The sequence below is a fragment of the Pinus tabuliformis genome, chromosome 6 (assembly GCF_031772625.1).
Source record: "Pinus tabuliformis cultivar Carrire ecotype Pingquan chromosome 6, CPIR1, whole genome shotgun sequence".
NCBI classification, from domain to species: Eukaryota; Viridiplantae; Streptophyta; class Pinopsida; order Pinales; family Pinaceae; genus Pinus; species Pinus tabuliformis.
Genome location: NC_142292.1, coordinates 7,515,351 through 7,527,539, shown reverse-complemented (window position 1 = coordinate 7,527,539; position 12,189 = coordinate 7,515,351). Strand labels below are relative to the sequence as shown.

The 12,189-nt window shown below is 35.0% G+C and overlaps 1 pseudogene; it reads right to left on the bottom strand.

The window, feature by feature from the left end:
* Positions 1 to 697: 697 nt before the first annotated feature.
* On the bottom strand, positions 698 to 1,190 carry LOC149256945 (embryo-specific protein ATS3A pseudogene; annotated as a pseudogene).
* Between the last annotated feature and the right edge of the window lie 10,999 nt (positions 1,191 to 12,189).

Here is a 12,189-nt window from a genome sequence, read left to right as displayed (position 1 = left end):
ATATACACTTACATACATATGAAGAAAACCTATAACTATTGTTCTTGAAGCACCAAAGAATGGAAAGACACATTAGAATATAATAGAATCAACATAACTAAGTCAATGATTTTTTCTCTTGGCATTCAAGAACGTCGAGAACCATTCACTTGAAAGATGCTTTTTTGTTCATTAACTGATCTTTTATATAATTACAATAAAATCACTATAACTTTACATATCAAACCCAAAAATAAAGAACCGAATTAAACACTAAACATTGACCCAAATTAAGCCCATTAAAGACATCCACTGCCACCATAGTCATTTTAATTCACCACTTGGAGGCCTGCATTAAACTTGTTGGATTTAGGTTGCCACTCTCAGTCAAATAGGTAACCAAATTCACATGCAACAACAAACCATCAAATCACAAAAATATAACATGAGAAAATTGAGTTGGATGAATAATTCTTTGTGCCAAGAAGGACAATCTTGTGAATCCATAGATGAAAAAATCGACATTTTCCATTAAATCGTATGCACCTACTCCCACTGAAGTTGGTGCTAATATATTCATATGTACCATAGCATTTGCACTGCGCTTTATTTTTAACTGTAGAACTGAGTCAAAGCAGCTCTCGACATGCTATAAATGTTGAAATACTTAGCAAAAATTTTCATATCTAGCAAACCCAGATGAAATATGGCGATCATTTCACATAATGCTCCGAGCAGATTGGGTGGAAGTAATAGTACTACAGAAATCAAATCCATACCAGATGATGACAAGAATAAAGACATGGTAGTAGAAGGAAATAGGCTGACTCCTACCATAGTAAACCCTCACCCACTCTGGCTTCGACTTATCAGATCCAACACGCATCAGGTATAAATAACATACATTATAAAATCAGGGACCTATTATAGTGAAATATGGTAGGAGCATCGAGCCTAACTACATACACTTGGTTGCCAAATGCATCTCCGAATGCAATGCTGATTCCATCATCAGGGCTTGCGAATGGCATGCATCTGGTCTTGATCTACACCACGTATGAACAGGCCCCCCCGACCATGTTCACCTCTCCTAAACTAAGGGTTGATTCTGATAGCTTCCCAACCTAGAGCTGTAGACCAATGGCTTCTGGCCACACTATTAAGATGCCTAGATACATGATAATGGTTATAAGGCTCTGTGAGTATGCCATATTGCTTTCTCTTCCACTCAAACTTGTACTAGGATTTGTAACACACTTGGAAAAGAATTTAGTATGCAACATCTCGAGAAATTCCTCGGCATTAGGGTTGTAGAATATGATATGGCTTCTTTAAGCCAGCTGAGAAACCAAGATAATTATGAAGAAAAAAACATATAAAAAAACTATGAACAAATAAAACATTCTCACTGTCTGAGCTCAAACCTCCTGTGAATCTCATATTAGATCAAACCATTAACTACATTGTTATAGAGTAAAATTATTACTGATATTATTATCAATCAACTGACTAACAAATATAATGACACTACCAATCTTTTGAAAGCTAATTTTGGCACTAACCACCCAAATAATTTGCTGCCCTAATTTTGCACAGAGAACACAAAATCTGCTCACTTATTTATTAGCAATTACATGACATGATTAAGCATTATCCCCAACACTCCCCCCTAATGCTTAATGAGGGTTTACTACCTTATCTCGTAGTGCCAAAAACTGAGCTTTTGTAACTTCTTTAGTGAAGATATCTGCTAGGTGATCCTGAGTATTTATGTGCTTCAAATCAATATCCTTTTTCTACACCAAATCCTGAATGGAGTGATATTTCATGTCAAAATTCTTTGTCCTGCCGTGTTGAACTAGATTCTTTGCTAACTTGATGGCACTTACACTATCACAATAAATCACCATAGGCTAAATTTTCTTTTCTCCAATTTCTTCCAAAAATTTTATGAGCCAAAGAGCTTGTGTACCTGCTGAGGTAATTGCAACATACTCTACTTTTGTCGATGAGAGGAAACAATGCTTTGTTTTTTTGAGCTCCACGTAATCATACTAGAACCAAAAGAGAAACAATTTCCAAATGTGGACTTACGGTCATCAATACTACCTCCCAATCTGAATCACTAAATCTAACAAGATTGAACTTTTCAGAAGTGTAGTAATGAATACCAAAATTTAGATTGCCTTTCACCTACCTTAAAATAATCATGGTTGTCTTCATATGTATTTGAGATGGATTTGTTATATACCTTGAAACAAGTGAAACTAAATATGTAATATCAGGTCTTCTATGAGCTAGAAATATCAATCTCCCCACAATACTTATGTAAGTTGTCTCATCAACTAAATTAGCACCATCATCTCTACATAACACAACTCCATGAGAACTTGGAGTAGGGGATGTATTCCAATCAAGCATATCAAATTTATTTAGCATATCCCGTGCATACTTTGTTTGACAAATGAAAATATCATCCTTACTTTGATAAACCTCCATTCCTAGAAAATATTTCATGAGGCCTAGATCTTTCATCTCAAGTTCATTCATCATAACAACTTTGAATTTATCAATCATCTTAGAACTACTACCCATATACAATAAAGAATCAACATACAAACTTATGATTAGAATATCAATACCTTCTTGTTTGTAGTAAAGGGTAGGATCACTCTTACTTCTTTGGAAGCCATTTTCCTAAAAGTATCCATCAATCCTAGCATACCACACTCTTGGTGCTTTCTTAAGACCATACAAATCCTTCTTCAACTTGTAGACATTATTATTCTTTCCTTCCACTTCAAAACCTTGTGGATGTTCCACATATACTTCCCCTTCTAAGTACCCATTCAAGAAGGCACTTTTCACATCCATATGATGTATGCTCCACTTTTTTTGCGCTTCTAACAAAAACAACATTATAATGGTCCCCTGTCTTCCTACTGGTGCAAATGTCTTTTCATAATTAATTCCATACTTCTATGTAATCTTGCTTTGTGTCTTTCAACACTCCCATCATTATTAAATTTAGTCTTGTAGACCCATTTAGTGCCAATCATTTTCTTGTTATGTGGAAGCTCTGTTAACTCCCAAGTGTCATTCCTTTGAATGGAATCCATATCTTCTTGCATGGCTTGCATCCAAACCTCATTAGTACATGCATCTTCAAAACATGACAGTTCAAAATCAGCCTTGGCTAATAAATCGAAATTGACTATCTCACCTACTAGGCTTTCGTCATGTGCTTGATTTTCACTCCTCTGATACATATCACTCAATCTTCTTACCTTCCTTGAAGAACTTGGAGAAGAAGTTAGACTTGAAGTTGATATTGAAGAAATTGATAAAGGGCTTCTTGGTGGAGTTAACCCACTAGTTATAGAAACATTAGTTGGCTGCTCATGATCAATATGAACAATTATATCATCATTCAAAACATATTTTGTCTTCTCAACATGGGCTTTTTGATGACCATAAAATCCCCCTTCATAAAAAATTACATCTCTTTAGACAATAATCTTGTTAGTGAGAGGATTATACAATTTATAAGCCTTGCCTGTCTCACTATACCCATTAAAAATACATAACTCACTCTTTGCATCTAACTTTTTTCTATTATGATCAGGTACATGCACATAAGCCAAACAACCAAAAACTTTGAAATGATTAACATTAGGCCTTTTTCCATACCAAGCTTCATAAGGAGTCATCTTTTTGAGTGCAGTGGTGGGGATACGGTTGAGGATGTACACTATTGTAGCAACTACATCTCCCCAATAAGAATTGCTCAATCCCTTAGTTTGTAACATGCACCTTGCCATTTCAACTACAATATGATTCTTCCTTTCAGCTATGCCATTCTGTTGGGGTGTGTATGTCATAGCATGTTGCCTCCTGCTGCCATTCATATCACAATAACTATGGAAAGATCTTGAGCAGAATTCTCCTCCACGATCAGTCCACAAACATTTGATCTTGCACCCTTTCTCATTTTCTACGAGGGCTTTGAAATTATTGAATGTATCTAGGGCTTCACTCTTGGCCTTCAGAAAATATAGCCAACGATTTCGTGAGTAATCATTAAAAATGATGAAATATGATGACTTACCCAAACTCTTAGTTTGCATAGGATCAGATATGTTTGAATGAACAAGCTGAAGTGGGTGATGATCCCTCCATGCACTTTCCTTTGGAAACTTTTCCCTTGCATGCTTTCCTTTAGCACATCCTTCACAAACCTCCTTATGCTCCTCTACCTTGGGAAAACTAGAAACTAATGCATGCGAGGTTAGAAACTTAAAATTGTGAAAATTTAAATGTTCATACTTGAGATTCCATAACCAACTTGAATCCTCATAAGCCATATTTGCAAAATTGTTGTTATGTTCATCAAAAATCAAGGGAAACATCCCATTTCTTGTGATAGGCACAAAAATTATCACCCTATTTCCCTTATTCTTATCATAAATAGTACATGTCTTGTTTTCAAAGACTACTTTATAATTTTTCTCACATAGATTCCCAATGCTCAACAAATTATGCTTCAAGTGTGGAGTATAATAAATGTCATAAATACTCTTTATACCTTCTTTTGTTTGGACCTCCATATCTCCTTTGGCAGCAACCTCCAATGGTTTATCATCACCAAGTTGGATCTTGGATTTGAAATTTCCATCCTTTGTTCAAAACAACTTTTCATTCCCTGTCATATGGTTAGAGCATCCAAAATCTAGGCACCAAACACCTTTACTAGTATTTTCACCTTTGGCATAAGATAAAAGTAAGTGATTTGGAGGATACTCACTACTTTCTTGAGCATATTTAAAATTTTTACCTTCTTTCAAAGTGGCCATGCCTGTTACAATAGTAACATTGAACATTTCTCTTATCAAATCTACCTCTACCTCTTCCTCTGAAACTACCTCTTCCTCCACCTCTTGAAGAATTTTGGCTTTTCCATTTGCGTTGGCCTTGATTTATTTTGTCACTACTACTGCTTGCATCTTCATTCTTTGTAATTTGTAATTTAGAGGAAAGAACTTTCTCTACACCTTTGAAAGTGTCCTTAAATCTTTCTTCATGAGAAATCAAGGATCCAGCAGGATCCAGCCAATTGATCAAAATGTAAAAGCAGGTTAATGTGTATCACGTTTTCCCTTTTTGTGGCAAAGAAGTTTTATAAAAATAAATGGAATTGGAATGTCTACTCTTAAATTTACAAAATCATCAAGAATTAGGTGGTGGTAAATGAAGACAAAATATGTCAATTTAAATTAAATTTCATGTCATATTTTTTCTAAAATTTAATATATATTTTGTATCGAATTTATTCATTTTCTTTAAAAGATATTCATTAATATTTTACATAAATTTTTAAGTAGTGACAAAACTGCGACCCCCCATTTCTCTATTGATTTATGTTTTTTAATTCCAATTTCTTTAAGAGATGTGTTGTAAACATTCTAAAGATTGCTAAACAAATTTAAAAATAAAAAGTAAGCATATTTTTTAATTATTATTAAAATACTAGTAAAAATGATAATCTTTTTGTATATATAAAACCCAGACCCAAGAAACTATCCTTTCAAGTTTATAAAATCAATTCTTTTTATTAGAAATTTGAAAATAACATATAACAAAATGTTAAAATTATTTTTTTTTTAATTTTTTAAAATAAAATTTTAAAATATTATTATAATAACATATTTTATATTATTCAAAATATAATATATAAAATTATTTGTTTAGAAATTCTAATTCTATTTTTATATATATTTTTAAAGAGTTTTAGCATTTCATTTAGTTTTACATATTTAAACTTGCATATTTAAAAAAGTTATTTATATTTGGTGAGTGATTAACCATAGTTTTTACCAATATTTACTATGAGTTGACTTATTTACAAATTTAGTATTTACTTTTTATAACATTATTTATATTTTCTAAACCCATTAAATAGGTTCACTATAGCTTTTACCAAAATTTATTGTCACATAGCTTTGTTACAAATTTAGCATTTATTTTTTTTATAATTAACAAGTATGAAATTCAACTCATTTAATTGATATTTTTATATTCATTTTTTTTTTATCTTTTTTGTTTGAGTACTTTTTTGCTTTTGCCATATAATGAGACACATAACATGCTTTTACTGTGACATCGTTTTGTCAAATCCTTACTTTCTTCTATGGTTATGGAATCATGTTAAAGATCTCAATACATTTTTAATTAAAACTTCATTAGTGATAGTTTGTCAAAGTGTATCCATTTTATTGACCACATCTTTGACTCTCACACAATAGTTACTAATACTTTCAGCTTCTTGCATATTTAAATTCTTGAACTTTCACTTCAATTCTGAAGCTTGACAACCTTAACTTGATCACTACCTTGGTAAGCTTTTTGTAGAGTCTGATAGACATCTTCTGCAATTTTCGCTCTTGATATTCTTGGAAATAAGCTCTTATCAAGAGCTATCTGAATGTGAAATAAAGCTTGAGAATTCTTCTTCCTTGTTTCCTTTCTGGTTGTTCTTTCATTTGATGTAAGGGCATTCCAATCAGCTAGCTCCTCATAACCTCATTCAACAACCTCCCACAAATATTTTCCAATCAAAAAGGTCAGCATCTTAATACACCAATAATCATAATCATTCTCATCAAATTCTGGAACGGGCATCTAGTTAGAATTCGACATGTTTAACTTTGGCGAAATTCCAACAATAAAACTTTAACCCAAAACAATTTTACCTGCTCTGATACCCCTTGTAGAATATGAAATCTCTCCTTTAAGCCAACTGATAAACCAAGATAATTATGAAGAAAAAAACATATTTAAAAAACAATGAACAAATAAAGCACACTCACTCCCTGAACTCAAACCTCTTGTAAATCTCATATTAAATCAAACCATTAACTACATTATTATATAGTAAACTTATTACTAATATTATTGTCGATCAGCTGAGTAACAAATATAATGACACTACCAATCTTCTGAATGCTAATTTTGAACATTGACCACCCTAATAATTTGTTGTCCTAATTTTGCATAGAGAACACAAAATCTTTTGAATTATTTGTCAGCGATTACATGACATGATTAAGCATTATCCCCAAGAAGAGTTGGAATTTCAAAATAGACTCATGCTTTAAATTAGACTCACCCATTAAATTTAACGGTTTTTACACCTCCCCAACCCATCTTCACAATTACAAAAAAAATTGTAACAATTTTACAAAAAATTCACTGTAGCATAAGCTTGAGCAATCTGGTTCTTCAATTAATCCATGATTTTCTCATTTGAATGTGTTGAAGACGAACCCAGTGATGGCAAAGAAAACAGATCCATCGTTATATATGTATTTTGACCTTTACCTCTCGACTGCGTACAAGTCCTCTTCCAACTTGAAAAATGTTGTCAGTCGTTGCTCACTGGTGTCTTTAAAAGTTACATTCGTACCGAGCAAAAGGAATAAATGGATTTCGGATCCAGATCCACGCATAGGCATCCACAAGCAATCATTGGACGATCTCACATACGCAAACAAGCTCCACTTCTAAGAGTCGAGCCACGACTCTCTCTGATGGTAAAAAACGGGGGTTCTGATAAAAAAAAATGGTTTGAACACAACACACATGAAAAAATACTTACACATAAACAATCTCGTATCCTATTATAAAGGATCAATAACACTCTAGACTCTCTCACATTAACTTGGCCTTCCCCTAAGGAAATGAAGCCAACACAGGGTTTGATATCAGGTTACTACAACTCATACATAAGAATCAACAGTATCTAGAATAACCATTAATAACTCATAATGACAACTACATATAATGCAAGCATTATTTGCAACAATTCTTTTTAATTTTAAAAAATCACTGAACATTATCATAAATCCATAAAGGGAATTTATGAAAATTCCATAATAGACAGATAAAAAAAATGCTCTGTTTTTATACTCTGTTTTAACACAGAAAACCCAGAAAATCACTTGCTGGAAACGGTGTTTCAGCAACACAGTTTTTTTTCAGTTGCTGTGACTGGTGTTGCAGCAACGCTGTTCGTGGTGTTGCAGCAACGTAAATTTTTGACGTCAAGTATTTTTTTTGTTACGGTGTAACAGCAACAGGAAAAATTAACTTGTGTTTATTAAAAGTAAACTAATTGTTACAGGACTTTCATAAAAGATTGTGCTTGAAAAGAAACACCTTCCTCTTGACAGAGGGATTCAACAAGGCTACTTTAAAGACAGTTCAAAACTCAAAAAACTTCATGCTGTAAACAGAAAATACATTACTGTGTCTGCATTGCTGTACATTACAGAAAACAAAATACTCTGTCTCCTCTGAAAAATCAACACGCTGTTTTTCACTGCTGTGTTTGCACTTTGCATTGCTGTGATTGCACTCCTGTGCATTTACAAAACACTCTGTTTCAGCTCAAAACGCTGCTGTAACACGCTGTTGTAACACTCTGTTTCTTCCTTGAAACATTTTACACTACTGTGTGTAAGTTACATTCATACATTCACGCTGCTGCATACATAAAAAAAACTTCTGCACTGCTGTGCATTACAAAGAGAGCTCTGTCTCTGTTCCTCAAAAAAACTAACACACTGCTGTGTCTACATTACATTTTTCAGATTCTACAGAAAACTAAAAACTTCACGTCTTTTTACTTGCCGTAAAAGCAAAACTATACCTGTCAATTAAAATAAAATAAACTTAAAAATCCTACCTACATTTACCGACTACAGCAATAAATTACCATCATTCCGTGAGTGACCACCATTCTGTAATAAATTGCTTTGTAATGGCTGATTCAGGAAAAGACTGGAGCTGCGGCTGTTTAATGGCAGATTCATCAATGCAGAGGTATGGCTGTTGATTCATCAGTACAAGAGTATGGCAAAGGACAGGCCCTACAGTTGAAAATAATATTTCAACACTCCCCTTTAGTTTCAACTGCTGGGTTATCAGTCATACCCAAACATTTCCTCAAAAATTCAAAACTTTTCTGTCCCAAAGGCTTGGTTAGAATGTCTGCAACCTACTCCTGAGTTTTGCAATGTACTAAGACAATTTCTCCATTATTTACCAACTCTCTGATATAATGAAACCTTGTGTCAATGTGTTTTGTTCTCTTATGAAACACAGAATTTTTGGATAATGCAATAGCAGAACTGTTGTCACAATAAATCACAGTTCCTTTTACCTGCTCTTGGCCTAAGCTCCTTAACATCCTTCTCATCCAAATTGCTTGACATGCTGCTACTGTAGCTGCCACGTACTCTGCTTCTGCTGTAGACAATGCCACAATTGGCTGTTTCTTGGAAGCCCATGAAATGGCTCCTGAACCCATATGAAAAACATAACCGGAAGTGCTTTTCCTATCATCTACACTTCCAGCCCAATCACTATCTGTGTACCCAACTAAATCTGAATGTTCTGAGGCATGATATAGAATTCCAAACATTTTGGTACCTTTGACATACCTCAAAATTCTCTTTGCTGCCTGCCAATGTGCCTCCTTCGGCCTCTCCATGAACCTGGAAATTAAACTAACAGCATACATTAAATCAGGCCTAGTTGCTGTTAAATACATAAGGCTGCCCACAATGCTTTTATACAAGCTAGGATCAAAATCCTTGCTGCTGTCCTCTCTGCTGAGCTTTAATCCCATCACTGTGGGAGTGATGGCTGCCTTGCATTCTTGCATGTTAAATCTACCCAAAACTTGATTTACATATCTTGCTTGAGATATAAAAATTCCTTTTTCATTTTGATCTACTTCTATGCCTAAGAAGTATCTCAACAAACCCATGTCAGTCATTTCAAATTCATCCTTCATGACTGATTTAAAATTCTCAATAAGATAAATATCATTTCCAGTGAAAATAACATCATCTACATACAAGACAACAATTAAAATTTTACCATCCTTTTCCTTGATGTAGACTGTGGGTTCACCTTCACATTTGTCAAATTCATTTTCCAATAGATATGAATCTATCCTGCTGTACCATGCTCTTGGCGCTTACTTCAGCCCATAAAGAGCTTTCTTCAATTTACACACTTTGTGCTCTTCACCTTTCTTCTCATAGCCTAGAGTCTGTTCAACATAAACCTCTTCCTTTAACACTCCGTTTAGGAATGCTGACTTCACGTCCATTTGGTAGACTTTCCATTTGTTTTGAGCTGCTATAGACAGCACTGCTCTCACGGTTTCCATTCTTGCAACCGGTGCAAAAGTCTCTTCATAATCTCTCCCATACTGCTGCTTGTAGCCTTTGACAACCAGCCTTGCTTTATGCCTTTCAATCTTGCCTTCAGCATTGCTCTTGGTCTTGTAGACCCATTTCACACCAATGACTTCTTTGCCTTTTGGTAACTCAACCAAATCCCATGTTTTGTTTCTCTCTATGGCATTCATTTCCTCATCCATAGCTTCTATCCATTTTCTATCTTTAATAGCTTCTTCAAAATGAATAGGGTCATCAACATGACAATACAAGGCAAATAAGGAATTCATTCCTTCTTCATAAATCTCACTTAAATTTCTAAACTTCTTACCTCTTTCATTTGGTGTGCAAGTGCTTGAAGATGCACTTGAATTTCCTCCTTGTGGTGTGCTTGGAGAAGCACTCTCATTGATCCTCAATGGTGTACCTTGCTGTCCTTGTGTTGTCCTCAATGGTGTCCCTTGCTGTCCTTGTGTTGGCGCTGCTGTTTGGGGATGCATTTCAGCCACCTCCTCTTCATCTTCATCATGAGGCAAACAATTTTTTACATTCACTGTTTTCTCTATGCTTCCATCCCAAGCTTCCTCTTCAATGAATTGAACATCCCTGCTAACAAAGAATTTCTTGGTAGATGGGATGTACAGCCTGTAGGCTTTGGATTCATCACTGTATCCAACAAGGATACACTTCTCCCCTTTGCCATCCAACTTCCTCCTTAGCTGATCTGGTATGTGTGCATAGGCCACACATCCAAAAACTCTCATGTGGGTGACTCCTTGCTTTCTCCCACTCCATGCCTCTTCTGGCACTTTGTTCATGACTGCTTTTGTAGGACACCTGTTCAAAATATAAACTGCACAATGTACAGCTTCAGCCCAATACTCATTTGGCAAATGCTTTGCCTTTAGCATGCTCCTCGCCATATCCATGATGGTCCTGTTCTTCCTTTCAGCAACTCCATTTTGCTGTGGGGTGTACCTGGCTGTAAACTGTTTATGAATTCCATTTTCTCTACAAAACTTTAGGAATTCATTGGAGATATACTCACCTCCTCTATCAGTTCTCAAAACTTTTATATGCAGCCCGCTTTGGTTCTCCACAAGTGCTTTGAAATTTCGAAATTTTTTCAAACACTTCACTTTTGTTTTTAAGGAAATATATCCAAGTCTTTCTTGTAAAATCATCAATGAATGTTAAGAAATATAGGCTGCCTGCTAATGATGGAGCTTGCATTGGTCCACACAAATCTGAGTGGATAATCTCTAAGGGTGCCTTTGCCCTTATGCTCTTACCTGATGGAAAACTTTCTCTATATTGTTTTCCCAATATGCAACCTTCACAAAGGCTGTCCGGTTTCTCTATCAATGGTAATCCCCTTACCATTCCTTTTCTGCTCAACAAGTTTAGACCTCCAAAATTTAGATGCCCGAATCTCAAGTGCCATAACCAGTTCTCATCCTTTGGCACGCTTTGGAAGGCCTCTTGGGTGACTGCTGCCATTTCCCTTTTGTTCTTCATGTCTGCCCTGATCCGGAGAGGGAACATCCTGTTCCTTGTCATCTTCACTTCAGCAATGCATCTTTTGCTGGGTGGTATGTCCATGATGGTGCACACATCATTTACAAAGTAAACATTGTAACCCTTTTGGACAAGCTGTCCAATACTCAAGAGGTTACATCTCATTCCGGGGACATAGTATACATCTGCTATGGTTTTCTTTTCACCCTGTTTTGTAAATATTTTTACCTCCCCTTTTCCCATAACAGACACTTTACTATCAGTTCCTAGTGTGACCTCTGATTTCAAATTCTGATTTAAGGCTGAAAAGAGGGCTATATTCCCTGTCATATGGTTGCTGCAACCTGAGTCTAAAAACCAAATGTCCTCACTGTTTGTTTCAGCCATGTTACAGGCTAACAACACATTATTTTGACTGTTGTTTTCTCTTGTAACATTTGCATTT